General features: G+C 42.7%; 1 protein-coding gene and 1 long non-coding RNA gene across 4 annotated transcripts in view; one reads left to right on the top strand and one right to left on the bottom strand.

Annotated features, from left to right (window-relative positions):
- Positions 1-26766, bottom strand: part of cntn3 (contactin 3) — a 1582783-nt gene that overhangs the window by 1477230 nt on the left and 78787 nt on the right. The gene's annotated exons all lie outside the window — the stretch shown is intronic.
- Positions 479-15279, top strand: LOC116983119. The gene is made up of 3 exons (XR_004414614.1): positions 479-523; positions 6749-6752; positions 15267-15279. It is a non-coding gene; the product is annotated as an uncharacterized LOC116983119 (long non-coding RNA).

The following is a 26766-nucleotide window of genomic DNA, read 5'->3' on the forward strand; positions in this document are numbered from 1 at the left end:
GGGGGAGCACTGTCTGAGTGAAATTCATACGGTGCAAAGTCAATCAATGATACAGACATTGAACAGGAAGGATGGTGCTATCATTAAGAAGCTAAAAAGCACAGTGTATGGCGAGTACTTTAAAAGAGGGGGGGGAGAAGGAGTGGAGACAACTTTTAAGAAGCCAGAGATACACGGCTGTGAAGCTCGGCGGACATTAACATTACTGGCCGGCTATCCTTGGTTCTGAAAACTACTGTTTACGTTTTTTTCCCCAATGAGCCAATGAAATTCAATGGTCAGCACCGGCTACAACCTACGATAACCTAAGAGAACCTTCGACCTCCTGGCGACCCACCTACGGCACGAAAATTCTCGCTACTCTCCATTGCGGCTTCATTCTAGTAGCAGCTAATTTTTCAACATGTTGAAAAATTCGAGGCGACCATAATGAGGCCGCGACTGGTTTCCAGAATGCAGGAACTCCTCACGACCATGAAGACGACTCCCCGGCAACCACCCGCAAATATGTGGCGGCCGCATAGTTGCCTAAAAGGTCGCCTAAGTTGGACAGGCCCATTATTGTCCATGTTTCCGCTCCATACAGCAGTATTGAGAGCCCAAGTACTTTACAGAGCTTGATCTTAGCGCTGCTTCAGATGTGTTTGGCCCACCATATCTTTTGGAATTTTTGAACAGTCCCAACAGCTTTCCCAATGTATAATTTTACGTCTTCGTAGCAGGATCCAGTTTGACATATCTTTCCTCATTGATATGTGAACTCCTCAACCTGGGCTAATGATGTACCATGGATTTTGATATTTATTTTAATGTTCTCTTTGGCGATTGCCTGCACTTGTGTTTTTCCTAAGTTGATTTTCAGTCCCAGCGCTTTACTGCTTTCATGTACATGGTTTACCAGAGTCTGAAGGTCGGTTTCACTCGCAATAATGAGTGCGATGTCAACTGCGAAGCACAGGTTATTTAGGAGCTAACCTTGGATATTTACGCCTATATTTGTGGCGTGCAATGCATACAACACGACCAGTTCGAGCAGGATGTTAAATAGACGTTGTGAGATCATACACCCTTGTCACACTCCAACTGCAGTGGTAAACCAATCTGTTAGTTCCCCATTCACTCTGACAGCACTAGTAGATTTGTGGTAAAGTGCTTTTAGTAGCCTTACAATTTTGTTGGAAAAGTTGTGATTGGCAGAGTGCAATTATAAAGCTAACACAAAGAGGAGGCACAGACAACCTAGTGCTGAAGGGTCTGAAGAAGGGTTTCGGCCCGAAACATCGCCTATTTCCTTCGCTCCATAAATGCTGCTGCACCCGCTGAGTTTCTCCAGCATTTTTGTGTAACTTCGATCTTCCAGCATCTGCAGTTCCTTCTTGAACACAGACAACCTAGTAATGTTTCTGAGAATCGAGCTTGTTTGTTTAGTTTAGTTTAGAGATACTGCGCGGAAACAGGTCCTTTGGGCCACCGAGTCCGTGCTGACCAGCTATCCCCACACATTAACATTACCTACACACACTAGGGACAATTTACACATACGCCAAAGCCAATTAACCTACAGTACAAACCAGTACGTCTTTGGAGTGGGAGGAAAACAAAGATCTCGGAGAAAAGCCACGCAGGTCACGGGGAGAACATACAAACACCATACAGACAGCACCCTAGTCGGGATCAAACCCGTCTACGGAGCTGCAAGCGCCGTAAGGCAGCATCTCTACCGCTGTGCCACCATGCCACCCGTTTGGAAGAAGGAAGATGAGGCAGAATAGAGACTTAATGGTTCCTCAGCAGAAGACATGGCAGTTGAGGAATTTTTGACATGTCTTTGTTTTACAAGCAGAATGTAATTGAAACAAGGTGCAGGCCAAACCTCAATGTGGATGTCAGGGTGCCAATAGCATCTTCCACGCCACAACTGGAGAACTTAAAAACATCTGACAGCTTGCAATATATTGCAGAATGAGCGGTATCATTGAGGAGCTCTGCTCATCGCGAGACAATTTAATCTCATTCCTTGAAGTCACTGACAAGCAGACTTATCCGACACTGAAATACAGGCTTACCTGTGGTCAATGCTGTCAGAGTCATCACGCACATTGCCCTGTATATGTCCTTGGCAAACCTGGCTATGTCCATAAGCACAGACAATGGGTGCCAGCAAAATGTAGGACCTGGTCATGGACTTAAGGAAGTGGGGTGGAGTACATGCTCCAGTCTGCAACAACAATGCTGAAGTGGTGATGGTCAAGAGCTTCAAGGTCCTATAATGTGACCTGGTCCAAACTACATTGATGATACAACCAAGCATGCACACGTTTCCACTTCCTCAGTCAATTAAGGAAACAGATCCAGAAACTGCACAGTTGGGAAAACGACCAAGTCCATCAGGCAAACTTCACGGTCTCCATCTACACTTCACGAGGCCTCGGAAAAGCAGCCAACATCATTGAGGACTGTTCACACCCCAGGCATTCTCTCCTTCCCTCTCCTGTCACACAAAGATACAAAAGCTAGAAAGCATATACCACCAGTTTCAAGAACTGCATCTGCCTTTAAACTAGTACTCATGAGATCAATCAATCAATCAATCAATCAACCTTTATTGTCATCTTGCAAGCAACAGTTGTACAGTGCAAAATGAAAAGACGTTTCCCAGGGAATAGCGGAGCATCGCACATGAAATGTAAAACATTTCACACATAATACTAAAAACAATCCAGTCCCTGATGGAACAGTATAAATAGATCAAGTTTCATTGTCTTTTCATCACCTTCCTGCAACTAGGAAGATTCCATTTCTGGCATGTCGAAAATAACAAAGATTTATGGGATTCATTGCACTGGGGGCAGAATATATAGTATCCTGTTATCTCCTCCTTTACAACACCTTCTCTATCAAGGTGTTCAGTATGTCAATGACAACTCTGCCACACCAAGAAAAGGGCAGGGGACAGGGACAAATTGGATAGTCTTTTCAGAGACCCAGTAGAGGGGCAAATGATCAGAAAGCCTGCAGTGGTTTGCAGAGTTAATAATTGACTGAGTAAGATTTGTGAAATGTCGGCTTGCAACCCTGTTGTACGTGCGAGGATGGTTCAAGGCAAATGCATATTAATTGCTGATTGACATATTATTGGTGAACGTGTAGTGGAAGTGTAGAGGAGAGAGCAGTGGCGAAGGCCATGGCACAGTCAATTAGAATTGCTGCTTAAAAATGAACACATTAATCTTGACAACTCATATATCATCGTTAGATTTCTTCCTGCCTTGAATCTATTGCCCTCTGCTGCTATTTCATTATGTCACAGACCCATTTCTCCACCAACACAAGGCTACATTTGATGTAAATCTATCCTACAGGTTATTCCAATAAGAGTTCTGTGAAACCCCAATGGAGTAATTGCATGCCCCCTCACTAGGGATAAAGCTTTCTCCTTCATTCCACCATTTCCACTTTTTTCTGTCTTAATTTCACCTTAACAACCTTGATCTTGTAATTTATAGGCCATACAACACGGACGTGGGCTCTTTGACCAATCATCAAATGCCCATCTACATCGATTACATTCCTAATTATTCTCCCCACACATTCATCAACTCCCTCCAGATAGTATCACTTCCCGATACAGTGGGGGATATTTATGTCTGTTAATTAATCATGAACGAAGGATGTGGGAGGAAACCACAAAAGTCTCAGGGAGATTAACTCCAACTCCAAACAAACCGTACCAAAGATCAGGTTTCAACCCAGGTCAGTGGAGATGTCAGACAACAGTTTTATGCCATCATGCCACAGCATTCCTTAAAGTGCCGCACCCGGATTCACTTTTTAAAAGAAAATATACTCGCACATTGACAGTCAATTATATTCTTAACCATTTTGTGAAAGCAGCTTTGTTTACATGTATAAAATGAGAATTTAAGGTTGCAAATTACCTATTGGTGGTCTGTCATGTTGTCAGAAAATTATTATTCATCTCTTCAAAATAATGAATCAAACGGATAAAGATTATTTTTGGTGAGTAAATAAATAATTCTTCTAATTATTGGGTCCGTAACAACAAACCAGAGAATTCAAATACTTTTAGCTTAGTTTAAAGATACAGAATGGAATACAGGCCCTTTAGCCTAATGGGTCCACGCCAAACATCGATCACCTATTCACCCTAGTTCCATATTATCCCAAATTCTTATGGGCCTGTCCCACTTAGGTGATTTTTTGGGCGACTACAAGCGACTGCCACAAAATTTTCAAAATGTTGAAATATTTTCGGTGACATTGACGACAATTTTTGCTGTCGTAGGTTGTCGTAGATGCTGTCGTAGGTTGTTGCCAGGTGTCGTAGGTGAATTCCATTAAAACTAGTCCCTGGCAGTCACCTAAGTGGGACAGGCCCACTATTCATTCACTGCACATTAGGGGCAATTTTACAAAGGTGAAGTTTGGTGTCGGGACTAAGTCTGAAAAAGGGTCCTGGCCCGAAATATCACCTGTACATGTTCTCCTGAGATGCTACCTGACCACTGAGTTACTCCAGCACTTTGTGTCTGTTTTTGTAAACCAGCATTTGCAGTTCCTTACATCCATAACCAGCAAAACGGGGCATCTTTGGGATGTTGCTGGAAACCGGAGCTCCTGGAGGAAACCCACGCAGTCACAGGGAGAACTTGCAAACTCCAAACAGACAGCACGCAAGGTCAGGGAAATGGTCAGGAGATGAGGGAATGACTGGAATGTATTAATAATAATAATAATAATCATCTTTATTGTCATTGTACAAGACAACGACATTTTGTTGGAGCAGTCCTCCAGCTGCACAGGAATATGAGTATAAAAATACGTTTAAAAAAGAACTATTAAAAAATTAGACTATAAACATATAGGAGTATGGGCGGGTGTGTGAGAGAGAGGAGGGGGAATCAGTGTGGGAGGGGGATAGAGTTCAGTAGTGTCACAGCTCTATGGTAGAAGCTGTTTTTTAGTCTTGTCGTGCGGGCGCTCAGTGTCCTGTATCGTCTTCCTGAGGGCAGGAGGGTGAAGAGGCAGTGTCCAGGGTGAGTGCTGTCTCTAATGATGCCCTTGACCCTCCGGATGCAGCGGGTCTGGTAGATGTCCTCCAGTCTGGGGAGCTGGGTGCCAGTGATTCTCTCAGCAGTCTTAATGACGCGTTGAAGAGCTTTCCTGTTCTCTGCGGTGCAGCCAGAGTACCATACTGTGATGCAGTATGTGAGAACTGACTCGATGGCTGACCTGTAGAAGCTCACCAGCAGCTGTTGTGGGAGACGTGCCCTCTTCAAGCACCTCAGGAAGTGAAGCCTTTGAAGTCCTTTCTTGACCGTCGCCGTGATGTTGACGGTCCAGGTCAGGTCGTGGCTGATGTTGACCCCGAGGTACCTGATGTTCTGCACAGCCTCCATTGTCTCGCCGTTAATGGTGATGGGCTGATGGACGAAGGTCTTCGGTCTCCTCCTGAAGTCCAGGATCATCTCCTTTGTTTTTGCTGCGTTGAGAATCAGGTTGTTCTCACGGCTCCAGCTCACCAGGTTCTCTACCTCTGTCCTGTAGGCGGCCTCGTTGTTACTCGTGATCCTGCCTACCACGATGGTGTCATCTGCAAACTTTAATGTGGTGTTGGCCTCGTGGGTGGGTTTGCAGTCGAGAGTGTAGAGGGAGAAGAGGAAGGGGCTCAACACACAGCCCTGTGGTGCACCGATGTTCAGGGTGATGCTGGAGGAGACCTGCCTCCCCATGCGCACAGTCTGGGGTCGGCCGGTGAGAAAGTCCAGGACCCAGCTGCTCAGGTGTGTGTTGAGGCCCAGGTGGTCCAGCTTGGTGACTAGTTTATGGGGGGGGATGATGTTAAAGGCGGAGCTATAATCTATGAATAGCATCCACACATAACTGTACCGCTGGTCAAGGTGTGTCAGGGTGGAGTGGAGGGCCAGTGACACTGCGTCCTCCGTCGACCTGTTTGCCCTATAGGCAAATTGGTGGTGGTCTAAGGAGGGGGGTTCTTCAAGTGTCCCAGTACCAGACGTTCGAAGCACTTCATCACCACCGGTGTCAGCGCCACTGGCCGATAGTCGATGAGGGACCTGATGGCTGATTGTTTTGGCACAGGGATGATTGTGGCTGTCTTGAGGCATGTGGGGACGGAGGCCTGCAGCAGGGAGGTGTTAAACAGGTCCGTGAGCACCGCAGTCAGCTCCCCTGCGCAGTGCTTCAGAACCCGCCCTGGTACTCCGTCAGGTCCGGTGGCCTTGTTGGGGTTGATGTGCTGCAGGGTCCGTCTCATGTCGTGGGGGCTCAGAGTCAGCACCGGTGGTGAGGGTCCCTGCTGTGCCCGTATGTTGTCACTGCTGTCGGCGCAATCAAACCTGGCAAAAAAGCAGTTCAGGTGGTCAGGGAGGGATGAGCTTTGTGCGTGTGTGCAGCTGTTGTAGCCGGTGATGGTTCTGATGCCCTGCCACACGCGTCGAGAGTCTGAGCTGTTAAAATGCTCCTCGATACGCTTCGTGTAGCGGTGCTTTGCTTCCCTGATGCCCTTCCTCAGACTGGACCTTGCTGTTCTGTAGGCCTCTGCATCACCTGAGTGGAAAGCTGCATCCCGGGCCTTCAGCAGACCAGTTACAGCGCCATTCATCCATGGCTTATGGTTGGGGAGTGTCAGTATTGTCCTCTGTGTGGTGACACTGTTCATACAGAAGGTGATGTAATCCAATACTGATGAGGTGTAGGTGTTGAGGTCTGTGTGGTTGTTGTGAGTGGCAGCCTGTTTAAAGATGTCCCAATCAGTGTACTCAAAGCAGTTCTGTAGCCTGTCCATGGCTCCTTCTGGCCAGACCATGATGGTGCGAACTGTTGGCTTTGTCCTTGCAATGAGGGGTCTGTATGCAGGTGTTAAGTACAGACTGATGTGATCGGATCGGCCAAGATGGGGGCAGGGGGACGCTTTGTAGCCCTTGGCAATGGTGCAGTAGACCTGGTCCAAGATATTGTTTCCTCTGGTCGGAAAATCAATAAACTGATGAAATGTTGGCATTACAGTCTTCAGCTTGGCGTGATTGAAGTCTCCTGCTATTAAAAACATGCCGTCTGGGTGGTTGTTTTTCAGCTGGTGGATAGCATCATGCAGACTAGCCAGTGCTAGCTTAGCGTTAGCTTGCGGTGGTATGTAAACAGCAGTGAGGAACACCACTGTAAACTCCCTTGGCAGATAAAACGGTCTGCATTTCACTGTGATAAACTCCAAGTCCGGGGAGCAAAAAGTCTCAACAATGTCAGTGGTGGTGCACCATGAGTTACACACATATATGCACACACCACCGCCTTTATCCTTACCGGAGTCAGCTGTTCGGTCTGCTCGATAAACAGTCCGGCCTGCTAGCTCAATAGCAGCGTCAGGGATATTCGGATTCAGCCAGGTTTCGGTGAAGAAGAAAGCACAGCTACCTATCCTGTTTGAGTGAAGCCTCAGTCTGAGTTCGTCGATCTTGTTGACAATGGACTGGGCGTTCGCTATAAACAGGCTGGGCAAAGCGGGTCGGTCCGGTGAGCTCCTCAGCCTAGCGTGGATGCCGGCCCGCTTGCCCCGCTTTTGCTTCCTCTCCCGTCTCCGTCTCCGTCTGCCCCGCTTGCTGCTTCGGCTCGTTATCCAGGCAGGCACCGCTGTGCGGAGCAGCTCCTCCAATATAGCAGATGGAGGGGGTGGAATGTAGTTTGTACTCCGAATTAGTTTCAATATAATTATGGAGAGGGTCAGAACTGGACCTTGGGTTGAGATTTTTGATTGGAGAAAGGCTAACTTTGAGGAGATGCGAAAGGATTTAAAAGGAGTAAATTGGGACATTTTGTTTTATGGGAAAGATGTGGAAGAGAAATGGAGGACATTTAAAGGTGAAATTTTAAGAGTACAGAATCTTTATGTCCCTGTTCGGTTGAAAGGAAATAGTAAAAATTGGAAAGAGCCATGGTTTTCAAGGGAAATTGGACACTTGGTTCGGAAAAAGAGGGAGATCTACAAAAATTATAGGCAGCATGGAGTAAATGAGGTGCTTGAGGAGTGTAAAGAATGTAAAAAGAATCTTAAGAAAGAAATTAGAAAAGCTAAAAGAAGATATGAGGTTGCTTTGGCAAGTAAGGTGAAAGTAATAATAATAATAATGGATGGGATTTATATAGCGCCTTTCTAATACTCAAGGCGCTTTACATCGCATTATTCATTCACTCCTCAGTCACACTCGGTGGTGGTAAGCTACTTCTGTAGCCACAGCTGCCCTGGGGCAGACTGACGGAAGCGTGGCTGCCAATCTGCGCCTACGGCCCCTCCGACCACCACCAATCACTCACACACATTCACACACATTCACACACAGGCAAAGGTGGGTGAAGTGTCTTGCCCAAGGACACAACGACAGTATGCACTCCAAGCGGGATTCGAACCGGCTACCTTCCGGTTGCCAGCCGAACACTTAGCCCATTGTGCCATCTGTCATCCCAAAGGGTTTCTAAAGCTAAATTAATAGCAAAAGGATAACGAGGGATAAAATTGGTCCATTAGAGAGTCAGAGTGGACAGCTATCTGCAGAGCCAAAAGAGATGGGGGAGATATTGAACAATTTCTTTTCTTTGGTATTCACCAAGGAGAAGGATATTGAATTATATGAGGTAAGGGAAACAAGTAGAGTAGCTATGGAAACTATGAGATTCAAAGAAGAGGAAGTACTGACACTTTTGAGAAATATAAAAGTGGATAAGTCTCCAGGTCCGGACAGGATATTCCCTAGGACATTGAGGGAAGTTAGTGTAGAAATAGCAGGGGCTGTGACAGAAATATTTCAAATGTCATTAGAAACGGGAATAGTGCCGGAGGATTGGCGTACTGCGCATGTTGTTCCATTGTTTAAAAAGGGGTCTAAGAGTAAACCTAGCAATTATAGACCTGTTAGTTTGACGTCAGTGGTGGGCAAATTAATGGAAAGGATACTTAGAGATAATATATATAAGCATCTGGATAAACAGGGTCTGATTAGGAACAGTCAACATGGATTTGTGCCTGGAAGGTCATGTTTGACTAATCTTCTTGAATTTTTTGAAGAGGTTACTCGGGAAATTGATGAGGGTAAAGCAGTGGATGTTGTATATATGGACTTCAGTAAAGCCTTTGACAAGGTTCCTCATGGAAGGTTGGTTAAGAAGGTTCAATGGTTGGGTATTAATGGTGGAGTAGCAAGATGGATTCAACCGTGGCTGAATGGGAGATGCCAGAGAGTAATGGTGGATGGTTGTTTGTCAGGTTGGAGGCAAGTGACTAGTGGGGTGCCACAGGGATCTGTGTTGGGTCCACTGTTGTTTGTCATGTACATCAATGATCTGGATGATGATGTGGTAAATTGGATTAGTAAGTATGCAGATGATACTAAGATAGGCGGGGTTGTGGATAATGAAGTAGATTTTCAAAGTCTACAGAGAGATTTATGCCAGTTGGAAGAGTGGACTGAAAGATGGCAGATGGAGTTTAATGCTGATAAGTGTGAGGTGCTACATCTTGGCAGGACAAATCAAAATAGGACGTACATGGTAAATGGTAGGGAATTGAAGAATGTAGGTGAACAGAGGGATCTGGGAATAACTGTGCACAGTTCCCTGAAAGTGGAATCTCATGTAGATAGGGTGGTAAAGAAAGCTTTTGGTGTGCTGGCCTTTATAAATCAGAGCATTGAGTATAGAAGTTGGGATGTAATGTTAAAATTGTACGGCATTGGTGAGGCCAATTCTGGAGTATGGGGTACAATTTTGGTTGTCTAATTATAGGAAGGATGTCAACAAAATAGAGAGAGTACAGAGGAGATTTACTAGAATGTTGCCTGGGTTTCAGCAACTAAGTTACAGAGAAAGGTTGAACAAGTTAGGGCTTTATTCTTTGGAGCGCAGAAGGTTAAGGGGGGACTTGATGGAGGTCTTTAAAATGATGAGAGGGATAGACAGAGTTGACGTGGATAAGCTTTTCCCACTGAGAGTAGGGAAGATTCAAACAAGGGGACATGACTTGAGAATTAATGGACAGAAGTTTAGGGGTAACATGAGGGGGAACTTCTTTACTCAGAGAGTGGTGGCTGTGTGGAATGAGCTTCCAGTGAAGGTGGTGGAGGCAGGTTCGTTTTTATCATTTAAAAATAAATTGGATAGTTATATGGACGGGAAGGAATGGAGGGTTATGGTCTGAGCGCAGGTATGTGGGACTAGGGGAGAATACGTGTTCGGCACGGACTAGAAGGGTCGAGATGGCCTGTTTCCGTGCTGTAATTGTTATATGGTTATATGGTTATATATTCAAGATGTGCAGTCGGTTATAAGTCATGTTCGTTCCCATTTGAAGGGAAAGGCTCACAGTGCAGATCCTTCATTATGTTGGCTGTTTTATCCTTCATTATGTTGGCTGTTTTCTAGTGGCTATGTTCACTTCAAGGCAGTGTATAGATGGTGTCAATGGGTTGGATTGTAGGCTGGTTTGTTGGATGGACTGGGTTACATCTATAATTCTCCGCAATTTCTTTCCATTTTGAGAAGATCTGTTGCCAAGCCCGGTTGTGATACATCCTGATAGGGCGCTTTCTTAGGTGCATCTGAATAAGTTGGTAAGAGTTGTTGGGGACATTCCGTATTTCCTTAGTCTTCTGAGGGTGTAGAGGTATTCGTATTTTCTTGGCCATAGCTTCAATGTGGTTAATCTATGACAAATTGTTGGTAACATTTATGCCTAGGTGTTTGAAGCTCTTGACCATCTCCACTTGAGCACTGCTGATGCCAAATTGGGTGTGTACACCAGCTCATATCCTGATGTCAATGACTAGTTCCTTCACTTTGCTGACATTGAGTTCTACAATATTGTAGTATTTAGTGCAGCATCGTGGTGGAGTCCATGCCTCAGAGTGTAAGAGAACCAAATTCAATCCTGACCCAGGGTGCAGTCTGTGTGGAGTTTGCAAGTTCTCCCTGTGACTGCATATGTTTCCTTCGGGAGCTCCAATTCATTCCCACATCCCCAAGATGTACGTGTTTATTGCTGTATCTTAACATTCAGTCTGCTTATGCTTTCTCTTTACATATAACCTCTCACTGTGGTATCATCAATAATAACTACATCCTCACCAAAGCTTTGATCATTTTTTTCTAATGTACCAACTAGAACTGAATGAAGTATTCTAAGAGTAGTATTCAAAGTGTGAAACAGGTTTGGTATATCTTCCATTTAGTTTTCTCCCTCCAGAAATAAATATTATTGTTTAAGAAGGAACTGCAGATGCTGGAAAAATCGAAGGTAGACAAAAAAGTTGGAGAAACTCAGTGGGTGAGGCAGCATCTGTGGAACGAAGGAAGAGGCGACGTTTTGGATCGCGACCCTTATTCAATCTTCAATATTATTGTTTGGTTTGCTTTCTATATCACCTTACTAACCTGCAACACAGTGTATGGTATTTGGCATAAATTGGGTGGGCGGCGCGACACACGTCGCACCGGCCTCTGCAGTCCGTCTGTCTTTTTTTATTTTTTGTCTCGTTTGAGTGTAGTTTATAGTGTGTTTTTTTAACTGGGTATGTGTGTGTGGGGGGGGGGGAAATTTTAAAATCCTTTCCCTGTATGGAGGACCCGACCTTTTCTGTCGGGTCTCCGTTGCCGTTGGGGCCTCGCACCGTGGAGCGGCCTCAAACCGGAATGACCAGGGGCTCCAGTCGTGGAGCCTGTGGACTACTTACCATTGCGGAGCTGGCTGAGTTCGGAGCGGGAGGAGCTGTGGTGGCGCGCTGCTGCGGCCCGACCCCCGGGATTCGGAGGCTCCAGCCGTCGGCCCGGTGGACGGTGACAGCGGGAGCTCGCGGGTCCCTGGTGAGAGACCGCTTTTCGGGGCTTCCGCAACGGCGACTTCTCCCGCCCGAGTTGCGTGGTTGAAGATGACCTGGAGCGGGGCCTTCCATCACCCGGCGCTGCTTTAACGGCCGCGGGACTTGCCATCGCCCTCCGGGGGCTCCAACATCAAGACCCGGAGCAGGGCCTTGCATCGCCCGGCGCGGCTTTAATGGCCGCGGGACTTATTTACCATCGCCCGCCGGGGGCTTTATCTTTGACATCGGGAGGAGAATGAGGAGTGCAGGGGAGAGATAAGACTTTGCCTTCCATCACAGTGAGGAGGAGATTAGTTGTGATGGATGTTTGTGTAAATTGTGTTGTGTCTTGGTTCTTCTACTTGTATGACTGCAGAAACCAAATTTCGTTCAAATTACAACAAATAAATTGTATAATTGTATCATAAAATTATTTATTTTTACACTCTGACTGGTCACTGTTCATATTCATGACTTAGACTCTGGAATCGAGTCACAGGTGATTGTTCTACTTTTCCAACCAAACGGTACTTCCTCACATTTACCCAAGTTGAACTTCCTTTACCATTAATTTGCAAATGCCTTTGACCAAATAGTATGTGAGCACAGCTTCTCAGTAACTGTGCATCAGGTGCATTTTAATTCATATGAAGGCAATATTTATCCATTTTAAACAAAAAAGTATTTTTAATTATGGAATCATTTCTGGCTTCACCAAACTGAGAAAAGCATAGAATGAAGAAGGGTCTCAACCCGAAACGTCCCATTTATTTCTCTCCAGCGATGCTGCCTGTCCTGTTGAGTTACTCCAGCATTTTGAGTCTATCTAAAGCCTAAACTTTATACTGTTACCAACCAACAGCAATCTGCAGACACAAACCTGTTTCCTTTCTTCTATACATTGAAAATGTGATTTAAAAAAAAGTGTGCAATTTGAATTGATCAGGAGACAATATGTAAGAACTTATGAACAAACCAAACAGTGAGATAGTCATTAGAAACCATTGAAGCAAGTAATGGACTTGACAAAAATGTCTCAATCATTTGAAACCTATAACGATCTAGAAAAATAATTTAAATGAGACATGGAGAGTTATTCTGACTTAAAGGAATTGGAGGTAGAATGAATCAATAGAGATATAACAAGTGGCAATTATGGAAAATAATGTCCAAAAAGCAATTGAGACCAGGCTAAATGAAAATTTAAAAGAAACAAGATTGATAGATTTTTGTATGACAATGATTCTATACTATGATAGATCCTAGGTGGCTGGATGTGAAGGTAAAATAATGAATAGTCGGTATACACTTCAAAAGAGAAATCTAATTTGACCAATCTGATTGATTTCTTGAGACAATAGACAATAGGTGCAGGAGTAGGCCATTCGGCCCTTTGAGCCAGCACCGCCATTCACTGTGATCATGGCTGATCATCCACACTCAGTATCCCATTCCTGCCTTTTCCCCATATCCCCTGACGCCGCTATCCAGCTCTCTATTGAAAGCATAAAGAGAAGTGGCCTCCACTGCCTGATGAGGCAGAGAATTACATAGATTCACAATCCTCTGTATGAAAAAGGTTTTCCTCATCTCCGTTCTAAATGGCTTACCCCTTATTCTTAAACTGAGGCCCCTGGTTCTGGACTCCCCCAACATCGGGAACATGTTTCCTGCGTCTAGCGTGTCTAAACCCTTAATAATCTTATATGTTTCAATAAGATATCCTCTCATCCTTCTAAATTCCAGAGTATGCAAGCCCAGCTGCTCCAATATATCAATATATGACAGTCCCGCTATCCCGGGAAGTAACCTTGTAAACCTACGCTGCACTCCCTCAATAGCAAGAATGTCTTTCCTCAAATTAGGGGACCAAAACTGCATACAAACTCCAGGTGTGGTCTCGCTAGGGCCCTGTACAACTGCAGAAAGACCTCTTTGCTCCGATACTCAACTCATCTTGTTATGAAGGCCAAATGCCATTCGCTTTTTTCACTGCCTACTGTACCGGCATGCTTACTTTCAGTGACTGATGAACAAGGATACCCAGATCTCGTTGTACTTCCCCTTTTCCCAAAATGACACCATTCAGATAATAATCTGCCTTCCTGTTTTTGCCACCAAAGTGGATAACCTTACATTTATCCACATTAAACTGCATCTGCCATGCATCTACCCACTCACTCAACCTTTCCAAATCAACCTGCATCCTCATTCCATCCTCCACACAGTTCACACTGACACCCAGCTTTGTGTCATCTGCAAATTTGCTAATGTTACTTTTAATCCCTTCATCTAAATAATTAATGCACATTGTAAATAGCTGCAGTCCCAGCACCGAGCCGTGCAGCACCCCACTAGTCACTGCCTGCCATTCTGAAAGGGACCCATTAATCCCTACTCTTTGTTTCCTGTCTGCCAAACAATTTTCTATCCATGTCTGTACCCTACCCCCAATACCATGTGCACTAATTTTGCCCACTAATCTCCTATGTGGAACCTTATCAAATGCTTCCTGAAAATCCAGGTACACTACATCCACTGGCTCTCCGTGTTGATTTTCCTAGTTACATCCTCAAAAAATTCCAGATGATTAGTTAAAAATGATTTCCCCGTCGTAAATCCATGTTGACAGACCAATCCTGCTACTGCTCTACAAATGTGCTGCTATTTCATCTTTTATAATTGACTCCAGCATCATCCCCACCACCGATGTCAGGCTAACTGGTCTATAATTCCCTGTTTTCTCTCTCCCGCCTTTCTTAAAAAATGGGATAACATTAGCTACCCACCAAACCACAGGAACTAATCCTGAATCTATAGAACATTGGAAAATGATCACCAATGCGTCCACGATTTCTAGAGCCACTTCCTTAAGTACCCTGGGATGCAGACCATCTGGCCCTGGGGATTTATCAGCCTTCAGTCCCATCAGTCTACCCAACACCATTTCCTGCCAAATGTGAATTTCCTTCAGTTCCTCCATCACGATAGATCCTCTGGCCACTAATACATCAGGGAGATTGTTTGTGTCTTCCTTCGTGAAGACGGATCCAAAGTACCTGTTCAACTCGTCCGCCATTTCCTTGTTCCCCATAATAAATTCACCTGCTTCAGTCTTCAAGGGTCCAACTTTGGCCTTAACTAATATTTTCCTCTTCACATACCTAAAGAAGCTTTTACGATGCTCCTTTATATTCTTAGCTAGCTTACCTTCGTACATCATATTTACTCCCCGTATTGTCTTTTTAGTTATCTCCTGTTGCTCTTTAAACGTTTCCCAATCCTCTGGCTTCCCGCTCATTTTTGCTATGTTATACTTCTTCTCTTTTTTTAAATCTGTCCCTGACCCGAGTGGTGGCGCCATTGAGTGTGGCTGTCTAGCCTGCAGCCGTCTGTCCTTTCATTCTTTTTGTTATTTTTAGTCCATTTTAAAGTGTGTTTTTGGAGGTCTTTTAGTCTTTTTTTATGTGGGGGGAGGGGGGGGGGGGGTGGAGGGGGAATCAGTTTTTCTTGATCACTTCCTGGTTGAGGATGCGACTATTCTCCGAGCCGCATCTTCGCCTCCCCTCCTCGCAGCCTACTACCTGGATTGGCGCGGCCTTCCCCGCCGGAGACCGGCCAGAGCCTCAGCTTCAGCAGTGGCCGCAGCACTGGATTCCATCGTGGAACGAGCGATGCCTTACCGGGGGTCACCGTGTTGGAGCTCCGGAGTGCTGGGACTGCCGACTTTGAACACCGTGGAGCTATCGTCTGCTGACCTTCCAGCCATGGGCGGCACTGGCTTTCCAGCCGCTGGCGGCGGTGACTTTAACATCACCGAGCCCTGGGATACCTCGCCGAGGTCGCCAGCATTGAATCTCTGCCCAGCTCGGCCTGTGGACTTCGGAAGCCGCTGTCTCCGGTAGGAAGCGGCCGATTCGGAGGCTCCAGGCCGCTGAGAGTGTTCTTCCGTTCGAGGGCTTGAAACATCGGGCCCATAGCGGCGACTGCGGAGGCCTCAATAGGCCCCAACCACGGGTGAACAGAGGAAGAGGACTGAACTTTGGTGCCTTCCCTCACAGTGGGAAACGTTGATTCCGCTGTGGGGGGGGGTTTATGTTTTATGTTAAATTCTAAAGTGTTGTGTTTATCTTATTTGTGTGCTGCATGGTAACTCAAATTTCACTACACCAATTGTTATATGTGACAATAAATGTCCTTTGTCCTTTGGCTTCCCTTGTCAGCCATGGTCGCCGTTTACTCCCCTTGGAATCTTTCCAAGGTAGCAACATGTTGACAATGGCAACATGGTAGATGTAATTTATCTAGGTTTTCAAATAATCTTAGCTTTAAAACAAAAAGCTAATAGACTTCAAGGTAATGATAAAGATCGGAGAGCCTTCAGTCGAAAGACGAGCCATGTAAAAGACTGCAAGTTGACTTGGACAGAACGAAGAGAGATGAACTTAAGGGGAGCTAATTACAGGGGAATTGATGTTTCCACGAGAAATAATGCTGAGGCCACCACCAGTCACTATTTACATTAATGACTTGGACTCTCAAAAGTATAATTTATAAATCTATGGATTAAAAATACACCACAGATTACAAAGACAACACGGAAAGCAAACCAAACATTAGGATTTGTGTTCCAGAGTGGCAGAATTATAATTTAGGATAATTATGTTGATCCTAATTGAACCGTGCTAAAAATCACACTTGGAATTTGAAGTAGATTTATGGCCACTGTATTTCAACAAGCATGCAAAGGCATTGGGGAGAATGCAAAGAATATTTATCAAAATTATACCACAAATGATGTGGCATGAATATTGCCAAAGAATTAACAGATTGGGGCTTATCAAGAGAAGATATCCAAGGGGAAACCTAAGAGAGTTCTTTTAAAGTTATGAAACATGTTGATAAAATGGATAGAGGGAATATTTCTACTTGGAGTAGAATGCAACTTGAAGCCATAAAAGGAAGAAAGTCACCCAGAAATCAAACAGGTAATTGAGAAGAAACCTCTTCATCAAAAGAATGGCAAGAAGATATAATTCACTGTCACATGGAGTGACTGACATAATTGAGGAGCAGCTGGACAAACTTTGTAATGCAAAAGAAAATCAAGTGTTGCTCTTTTAAGATTTAAATGAGGAAAGAAAGGACAAGGCTTAAGTACAGCACGAGGGTGAACCAACATGGATGGGTTCACCAAATAACCTCCTTTCGCACCATTTCCCTTTGCGATGATATGCAACGATTTAAAAGACGTATCAGGCACGGTCTAATTGAACAGAACATGGTTGAGGAGTCGAGTTGTCCACTCTTCTTAAAATTAATCCACCCAAATAGCTGTCAGAGACGTGTAAACCTGGAATGCCTATCGAAAAAAATATATGTCCAGAGAACAGAGAGCAGTTTCAGTTGACACAGACTATTCTCATAATTTGGGTTACAAATGTCAACCATGACTCTGACAGCAAGGTCTTCATGATTAAAATGCAATGAATCGGTGAGCAATGCTAACCTCATTCTACAATTACCAGAATGTTTTCATAGGTGAATGAAATATTGTCATAGCAAAAGGGAGTAATGTGCCAATGGGGGCGGGGGGGGGGGGGGGGGGGGGGGGGTGAGAGAGAGCACAGGTTAGCTTGCGATACTCTTGCCCCTTACTACGTAAAGACGAGGATAATTTCACTGCATATATTACACTTTTTGTTTATTTTTCCAAGATACCCCTTCTTTCATGTTTCAACAGATGTCAGCTGCCATTCTCAGATGATTTCATAAAAAGAAATAGAAGGCTAATAAGAAAGTTGTACAGCTTATCTTGTATTAGGGAAGAAATAACCAATTTAAATTATTGATAGTGGATGTGTCTACTGTTTACATAGTGGCTGTGCAAAGCTCTGTCAATGAAGAAATGCCATAAAACCTACAGAGTGAAACGTCCTTGTGTCTCGTCTAAAAGACAAATATGTTTGACGTTACAGGTAATTAGTGAAACAGCGAACAAAGTACTGTTGTTTTTAACTGTGGTCATTTTTTATTATATGATTTTGAAATGACCATAAATGATAGGAGCAGAATTAGGCCATTCAGCCCATCAAACCTAGTCTGCCATTCGATCCTGGCTGATCTATTTTCCCTCTCTACCCCATTGTCCTGCCTTCTACCCGTACTACCTAATCAAGACACTATCAATGTCTGCCTTAAAAATACCCAATGTCTTGGATTCCACAACCATCGGTGGCAATGAATTCCCACGGATTCACCACCCTCTGTCTAAAGAAATTCCTCATATCCATTTTAAAGGTATGTCCTTTTATTCCAAGTTTGTGTCTCTGGTCCTAGACTTTCATATTACTGGAAACATCTCTATCTAGGCTTTTCATTATCCAATAGGTTTCATTGAGATCCCCCCCCATCATCCATCTAAACTCCAGTAGCCCAGACCCTTTAGAAATGCATCATATGTCAACCTAATCATCGCCGGGATCATTCGCATAAACCTTTTCTGGATCCTCTCCAAAGTCAGCACATCGTTCCTCAGATATGAGGCCCTAAATGACACACAATATTCCAAATGTGACCTCACCACCACCTGATAATTCCTCAGCATTACATCCTTGCTAAGATACTCCAGTCCCCTCGACATGAATGCCAACCTTCCTTACCCATGACTCAACCTGCAAATTAACCTTTTGGGAATAATGTACCAGCACTCCTGTCCCTTTGCACCTCCGATTTCTGAATCCTCTTCCCATTTAGAAAGTTGCCTATGCCTTTATACCTACCAAAGTGCATGACCACACACTTTGCTACGCAGCATTCAATTAATCAATTCTTTGCCCACTCTCCCACCTGTCCAAGTCCTTCTGCATACTACCTTCCTAGCCAAGTCCATATTTTTTTTTAATTTGGAAGATACCTTGATTTTGTTCACAAAGAACTTGGGGCAGTGGAGTTGTTGCCTTACAGTGCCAGAGACCCGGGTTCGATCCTAACCACAGGTGCTGTCTTTTCGCGCCTGAGACCTGGGTTCGATCCTAATCACGGGTGCTGTCTGTGTGGAGTTTGTATGTTCTCTTTGTTACCTGCGTGGGTTTTCTCCTAGTGCTCTGGTTTCCTCCTACACTTCAAAGATGTACAGGTTTGCAGATAAATTGGCTTTGGTAAAAAATTGTTGTGCGAGTAGGATAGTGTTGATGTGCAGGGATTGCTGGTCGGCATGGACTAGGTAGGCAGAAGGCCCTGTTTCTGCACTGTAACTCTGAACTAAACTTAATGTGCTCATATGAAACATAAACAAATGACTTTTTCCAATGGAGATTGTTCACAACTGACAACAATTCCATTTTTTTCCCTTTGAATTTATATGGTTTAAAGAATAATTAAAATGGAATTAGAAGGCTCAATTTGGATTGACTACAAATCATCAATATGCGTTCCAGGAGCTGGAGCAGCAGTGAGACAAGTCATCAAAGGTCCTTTCACTGAATAAAAGTGAACCTTTATTGACATTTTTTCCTCCAAGTTATGTTCCCTCACTCCAACAGTGTGAGTGATTATTAACAGTGATTATGCAGTGACCATATGACTAATAGAGCAAGATTTTTTTTCAAAAGTTTGGCTCAGAATATACTTTCATGATGAAAAGAAATCAATTGTAAACATGAACTGTACATGTAATTTGATCAATTTGAATTTTGGAACATTTTCAGTATTTTTATTTTCCAGCTTACAAATCCATCGACAAAGCAAAGCAGCAATTCACCAAACATTTTTGACTGGCAACTCAAGCATTTAGAAAGAAAAAATGTCCTTGATACCTCAAATAGATAAATACATTCTTACAAGCTCTGTAAATTTCTCCACAAATTTGAATATATATTATCTACAAAGGATATTTTTGGCACAATGAACTGTGAAACTGTGAGACCTAAAATAACACTTGTCCTCACAAAATTATACGCTCTCTCAGACATTCATTTTGAAGAGAGCTTGCTTCGGGCAACCTCCATCATATTTCAATACAAGATCCAATGTACCTACAACAGATTATCACTTGTTTCGATATCAGTCAGGTTTGCTGTTCAATTTTGAATGCACTCTTGTCTGCAAGATGTATTATAGCAGCATCATAAAATAGATGAATATAAAACTGATATAAGAATCGAGAGTACCTAGTATTCCAAAAACAATTTTTTATGTGATTATTTTGCATTACCTTGGATACTAACCAAGCTACAGCTACATCTTGCAAAAAAATAAATTAAGTGCTTGCCAAAAATGATTAAGTTTCAATCTATGCACAATGTCATTTGTCAATAAGAAACCACGCCCAACTATTTTGACTACTAGTGTGCTCCTCAATAAAAAATGACTGCGAGAGAAATAATGGTCAGACGAATTAGAAAAGGAGAATAAAAAGAGAATTAAAGATCATAAAGGTAAATTAGTTACTGGCAGTCACAAATTCATAATTTCATTTCCCCGCTCCTTATTCTTCGTCTTCCATCGGGCAAAACGTATAGAAGTGTGGAAACGCACACTTCCAGATTCAGGGACAGTTTCTTCCCAGCTATTATCAAGCAATTGAACCATCCTACCCCAACTAGAGAGCAGTCTTCAACTACTATCTATCTGATTGGTGACCCTCAGGCTATCTTTGATCAGACTTTACTGGCTTCACCTTGCACTAAACGTTATTCCCATATCATGTCTTGGTCCACTGTGAATGGATCGATAGTATTGTATTGTCTTTCTGCAGACTTGTTAGCATGCAACAAAGGTTTTTCACTGTACCTCAGTACACGTGACAATAAACAGATCGCCAGCGATGACGACCAAATTACCACAGCTGCATCCGATAGTCAGCTGATATCATTTGCAAGTTCAGCACCAGACTTCCAAAGACAAGGGATTATCATGTAGTCAAAGGATAAAAGTGTTTTCAAAACTTCCCTGGAAAAGTGTAACATTTCCACTGATTTAAGGCAACAGCTAGGCCATACTCACTCCAAATGGAGATGACAAATGAGAATTTAGAATGGTATTGTTGTCTTTGCGTCAATTCTTTGGGAAAGACAAGTCCAATGTAAATGGAGCGCGCCCCCTCGACTACCAATTCACCCTCATCAGCACCTCCTCGCCCACAGTTGGCCTCAACAAACACTTCAGACCACACAGAGGTCTCGTTGTCCTGGGCATGGCGTGTGTGTGGCAGGCCAGGAAGTAAGAGGAAACAAAAAAATCACATTGATTTTATGAGTTTCACAGTGCTATTTCTATTAATTCAATACGAATACCATATATTTCCAAGCAATTTGCAATAAATCATAGCTCCATGTTTCAACTTTATTTTATTGCAATTTATTTGCTCAGTTGCATAATTTATTCAGTCATTCATATATCATTGATATACATCTCTCATTCTTGGTACTTCATCATTGTCCATGTGCAAATGATCATTTTCATGGGAACATGCAGATTTTCACAACAAATATCAAAACGGAAATTACAATACAAATCCATTCAAAAAGGTCCCTCAATCTAACATCAAATGCTTTTGCCATCTGCATTACTGTGAATTCAAAATTTGTCCTTTACTTAAATTTAAATTGTTTAGTTTAGCATAATTTAGTCATACAGTGTGGAAACTGTCCCTTCAGCCCACTGAGTCCACTGACCAAAGTTGGTAATATACTAAACACTGGGGGCAATTTGCAGAAGTCACTAAACTGACAAACCTGCACATCTTTGGAATGTGGGAGGTAAACCGGAGACCCATGCAGTCACAATGAGAACATACAAACTCCATACATACAGCACCTGTAGTCAGAATCGAACACATGTCTGTTGCGTTGTAAGGCAGCAACTCTTTTGTAGCGCCACTGTGCCGCAGCATTTATTGTGCAATTTCTTGATGTATGTATTAAATGTATAATTATTGCTTTCTACTAGATTGGTTTGTCTATTTTGCTAGTCTGATAGTTACATGTAACCTTTAGCCCTTACACCCTGCCATTTAATATAATCATGGTTGATCTTTTCTCCCAGAGCCATTTCCCTGCTCTAACTATTTATCTCTCGACTTCTTGACTCCACAATGCTCTTGGGAATTCATTCCAAAGATGCAACCATCTAGATGAAGAATTGTCTTCTTTATTTAGTGCTTATTTAGAGTGTGGCATGTGGTTCTTGAAAGTCCTTTCCTTGAAAGGAAACTTCATTCCTGCATCTATGCTCTTAAATGCAGTAAGGATTGTATATAATTTAATGAAATCAGGACTCAATCTTCTAAAGTCATGAAAGTGCTAGCCTTGTCTACCTAATTTTACGACACTATAATTTCATGAAATTAATTGGTGAACCTTCATTACACTCCCCATCTCACCTTGCTCAAGTACAAAGACCAGACCCATACACAATATTCCATCTGCAGTCTCACCAGGGCTCTACATAAGTGGAACAAGACGAAATGAGGAGTCTGAAGAAGGGTCTCAACCCAAAACGTCACCCATTTCTTCTCTCCAGAGATGCTGCCTGTCCCGTTGAGTTATTCCAGCATTTTGTGTCTATCGTGGTATAATTATCCTTGCACTCAATTCCTCTTGCAATAAAAAATAATATATTATTTTTTTCCCCCAATGGTTTGCAGTTACAATTTGGTGACCCATGCATGATGACATCTTGGCCTCTCTGCAATCTTGCACCTTGTAATCAGCAACCATTTGAAAAATCCTCTGCTTTTCTATTCTTTTAACCTCAGTGAATGATCTCAGCTTTTCCACATTGCGTATAATTTTCTATGTCCTTCCTTGCCTAGTCAACCAGCCACTCAATATCTCTCTAAAGCCAATCCATGCAGATATTTAGCAGAATATCAACAACTAATCTGGAGATATTATAGTTAATCTTCCCGTACAAATCATTCATATAGATTGCTAACAGCTGAGGCTCCAATATCAATCCATGCAGTGTCCCACTTGTTAAAGTCTAAAAATGAACATTTTATTGCTATTTTATTGTCTGTTCATTGACCTATCACCCATGCATGCCATTACATCATATACTCTGTTTTCTCTGTCCACAGATATTGCAAAACCTGCTGAACATTTTATTTTTTATACCAGATATCCAGTATCCATATTCAAATGTTATCAACACCCTTTTAATTCTTTCTATCATGAACCTTCACAAAATAGTACTTCATGGTAGACAATCAACCTGCCTGAACACCTTGATCATATAATCTTACAGCATGAAAACAGACCCTTCTGCCCAACTTCCCCACAATGGCCAACATGTCCCATCGACACTTTTCCCAACCGCCTGTATTTTGCCCAAATCCCCCTTGGCATGTGAGCAGAAACCACATCACAAGGAGTCCCATGGAGAGAGCATTAACACTCCACACAGACAGCACCCAAGACCAGATTTAAACCAAGGTCCGTGGAGATACAAGGCAGTGGCTGTGCTGTAGTCAAAATTATCATGTCAAATATGTGAAAAATAAGATAACTCCAGAAATCTACAAAATATTTCCCCAATATATTTCCCCAAAAATGCCATTGAATTGAGCAAAAACATTCCGAAGAAACCATTTTTTTGGTAAATCAATAAACATGCATTTCTTACTGGCACCTTACATCTTCGAGCTATAATGCAACTAACTAAGTTCTGCATAAGGTAAACTCTTGGAAAGAAGCCTAAATTGTTAAGTTTACTATTAATATTACACCAATAATTAAGTTTCATTTGCTGATTATTTTTTAAATAAAAGTACATCTGCATTTTTGTGGACCTCTTTGGAGCATACAGAATTATTTTTAGATATAAGCAATTGGCAGGTCAACTTTTCTTCATTTTTTCCAACTGCATTTGATATATTAAGAAAAATCAAGAATTATATCAGGTTATACAGATGGCATTTAAAAAATACAGCAAGAGGAGATTAGTTCAAATGTAAATCGTCTTCCCCAATTTAAAAAAAAAAGCAAATTAACACAACATACATAGAGTGAACACAAAATGCTGGAGTAACTCAGCGGGACAAGAGTAACTCACTGAAGAAGGGTCTCAACCCGAAACGTCACCCATTCCTTCTCTCCAGAGATGCTGCCTGCCCCGCTGACTTACTCCAACATTTTGTTTCATCCTTTGATTTAAACCAGCATCTGCAGTTCTTTCCTATGCACAGAGTGAAGCTGTTTAGAGCAGAAAAAAGGATTTGACCAGGATTCAGTGAAGCATTTATGATGAGTAAAGACAGCTCAAAGTTTAAAAATATAAACCTATTCAGTTGAATCTTTCCAGCTACCCAAATAATCTCAGTACCCTCATCATAAATCTGTTCCGGTCAATTATAAAAACAGATGTGTAGGGGATGAAACATAGATAGGTCTAATTCCTCCACAACAACAATTTAATCGAGACTGCCAAAACATAGGTGTAATTTCAACGTGTAATTTCAAGTGTATATTATTGGAAAATAAATTTCTCCTTAATTAGTAGAAAACAAAAGAAACTCTGCACTTGCAAGAGACTGAAAGTACATTGTTCTTTTCTCAGTGGTTTCTAGGTTTTTTTAATATCGAAATATCACTCAGATGAGTGGAAAGGGGACAAAGGTTATTGGTTTGTGTGCAGAGGTGTAAGGTGAACACATTTTTGTACTGCACTTATTTGGCAAAATGAATAAAGGTCGCAAAGGCGATTGCACAAACAATACAACCAATTTCCTGTATATCAGGGAAAATATTACTAATTTTTTTAAAGACACTGCAAATACATCTGAAGAATACTCTTGCTGAAACCCAGTGTTTTTCAACCATATTGGAGAATAGAATGTACACAAAAATGCTGGAGAAACTCAGCGTGTGCAGCAGCATCTATGGAGCGAAGGAGATAGGCAACGTTTCGGGCCCAAAACGTTGCCTATCTCCTTCGCTCCATAGATGCTGCTGCACCCGCTGAGTTTCTCCAGCATTTTTGTGTACCTTCGATTTTCCAGCATCTGCAGTTCCTTCTTAAACACTTGGAGAACAGAATCATGGTTCTTGTTCCACATAGACCTACTTGTATCTTTTATGAAAATTAGTGTTTCAGTTTATTGATAGAAAAACAGAAAGATGCTGAAAACACACAGGTCAGGCAGTATTTGTTGGAAGAACTGGAAAAGAGAAATCAGCTTAGTTTTAAGTTGGAGAAAGGGTGGAGGAAGATGAGGAGACAAATGAACAGTACAAAGGGAATAACTCTGAGAGCAGGAGGATAGAGTTGGGATAACCTGCAGCTAAATCATCTGATGGATATGTAAATTATCTAATTTTGAAACCTAGATATTCTTTCATTTTTGTTCCCTCGCCACCATCCTTAACTATCCAAGCCAGTTGGGCTCTTGTCCAGCTTTGAGCAAAACCTCCTCAACTAACAAAACATTTATCTCTCTGCAAACTTAACTACAATGCAGCAGTCCTCGTGCTTCTCTCTTTGGTTCAGATACAGATATCATATTGGACACCCATCCATTGTCACATGCATTTCCTCTAGTTTCTAACCTGCATTTGCAAGCAGTACAGTGAAGAAATACAACCCAAAAAGTAAAAATACTGGCCTAAAACATAATTGAAGTGGATCAGGCTTGTCAGACATTAGTGAGGCTGCACTTTGCGTATTGTGTTCAGGTTTTGGTTACCTTGCGATAGGAAAGATGCCATTAAGCTGGAGAGGAGAGATAGACCAGGGTGTAGCCAGTACTGGGGGTCCTTAACTATCGGGATTGAGCAGGTAAGGACTTTATTCATTGGAAAACATGAGGCTGAAATTGATCTTATAGAGGTGTCTCAGTTCATGAGGGGAATAGATAAGGTGAATGCACACAGTTTTTTACCCAGAGTAAAGAAATCAAGAACCAGAGGACATGGGTTTAAAGAAAAGGAGAAAAATTCAATAGGAACCGGAGAGGCAACTTTTTCACACAGTAGGTGGTCGATAAATGGAACAAGCTGCCAGAGAAAGTAGCTGTGGCAGATAGAATAATAACATTTAAAAATATTTGGACAGGTACATTGATTGAAACATTTTAGAAGGATATTAGCTAAATCCGGCAATGGGCCCAGCTTAGAAGGGGCTTTTGGTCGGCATGGAGGCATTGTCCCAAAGGGCCTTTTCTATGCTCTATCAACACCGTTTACCTGGTCACAGCAGAGTCGACTACGTCCTGGACTAAGCACTCCATGTTCACTATTAAAGGTAAGACACTGGTAGGTATCTGACAGTGTCCTATTAATTTCCCCTTTGCCTTTTAAATATGGATAAAGGCTCTTGACCCATTTCCCACGACAGATGCTGCCCGGCCCATTGAGTTCCTCCAGATTTTAGCATCACCGGCCACTGGTGCCTTAATACGAGTATCATTTGGGGGCTGAATGATAGTGGGGTTATCTGGGGGTCGGGGGAGTTGCGAAGCTCAATCTTACTGACTGTGGAAGATATCAGGAGGCAATAATAAAAACTCCAGTGCAATTCTTTTTCCCGCTAGACCTCAACATTTAGAATTTTTAAAATGAACAAATTATTTACGCTAATGGCAATTAATTGACTACCCTAATTAACTTGTATCTATGTAATCTCTCTCACATCCCCCGGTGAGTCCAAAGGTTCCAAGCAGAGCAATTAGTTATTTAAACAGCAAGTCCTAAAAAATTATTCTCACCTAATTAGATTCCCTAAACCTGTACTGCAGGAGAAGATGGCTTAGCTTCCTTCTCAGGAACGTCATCACCTTGCAACCTCCTTGGTCCTGAGACATCAGTATGAAGTCAGATGTCAACAGTAAAGGCACGAAGTACTAAAGATGGAGGCTGCGCTGTTGTTTTAAAGACATTAG

This window comes from Amblyraja radiata, chromosome 18 (genome assembly GCF_010909765.2).
Source record: "Amblyraja radiata isolate CabotCenter1 chromosome 18, sAmbRad1.1.pri, whole genome shotgun sequence".
Classification (NCBI taxonomy): Eukaryota; Metazoa; Chordata; class Chondrichthyes; order Rajiformes; family Rajidae; genus Amblyraja; species Amblyraja radiata.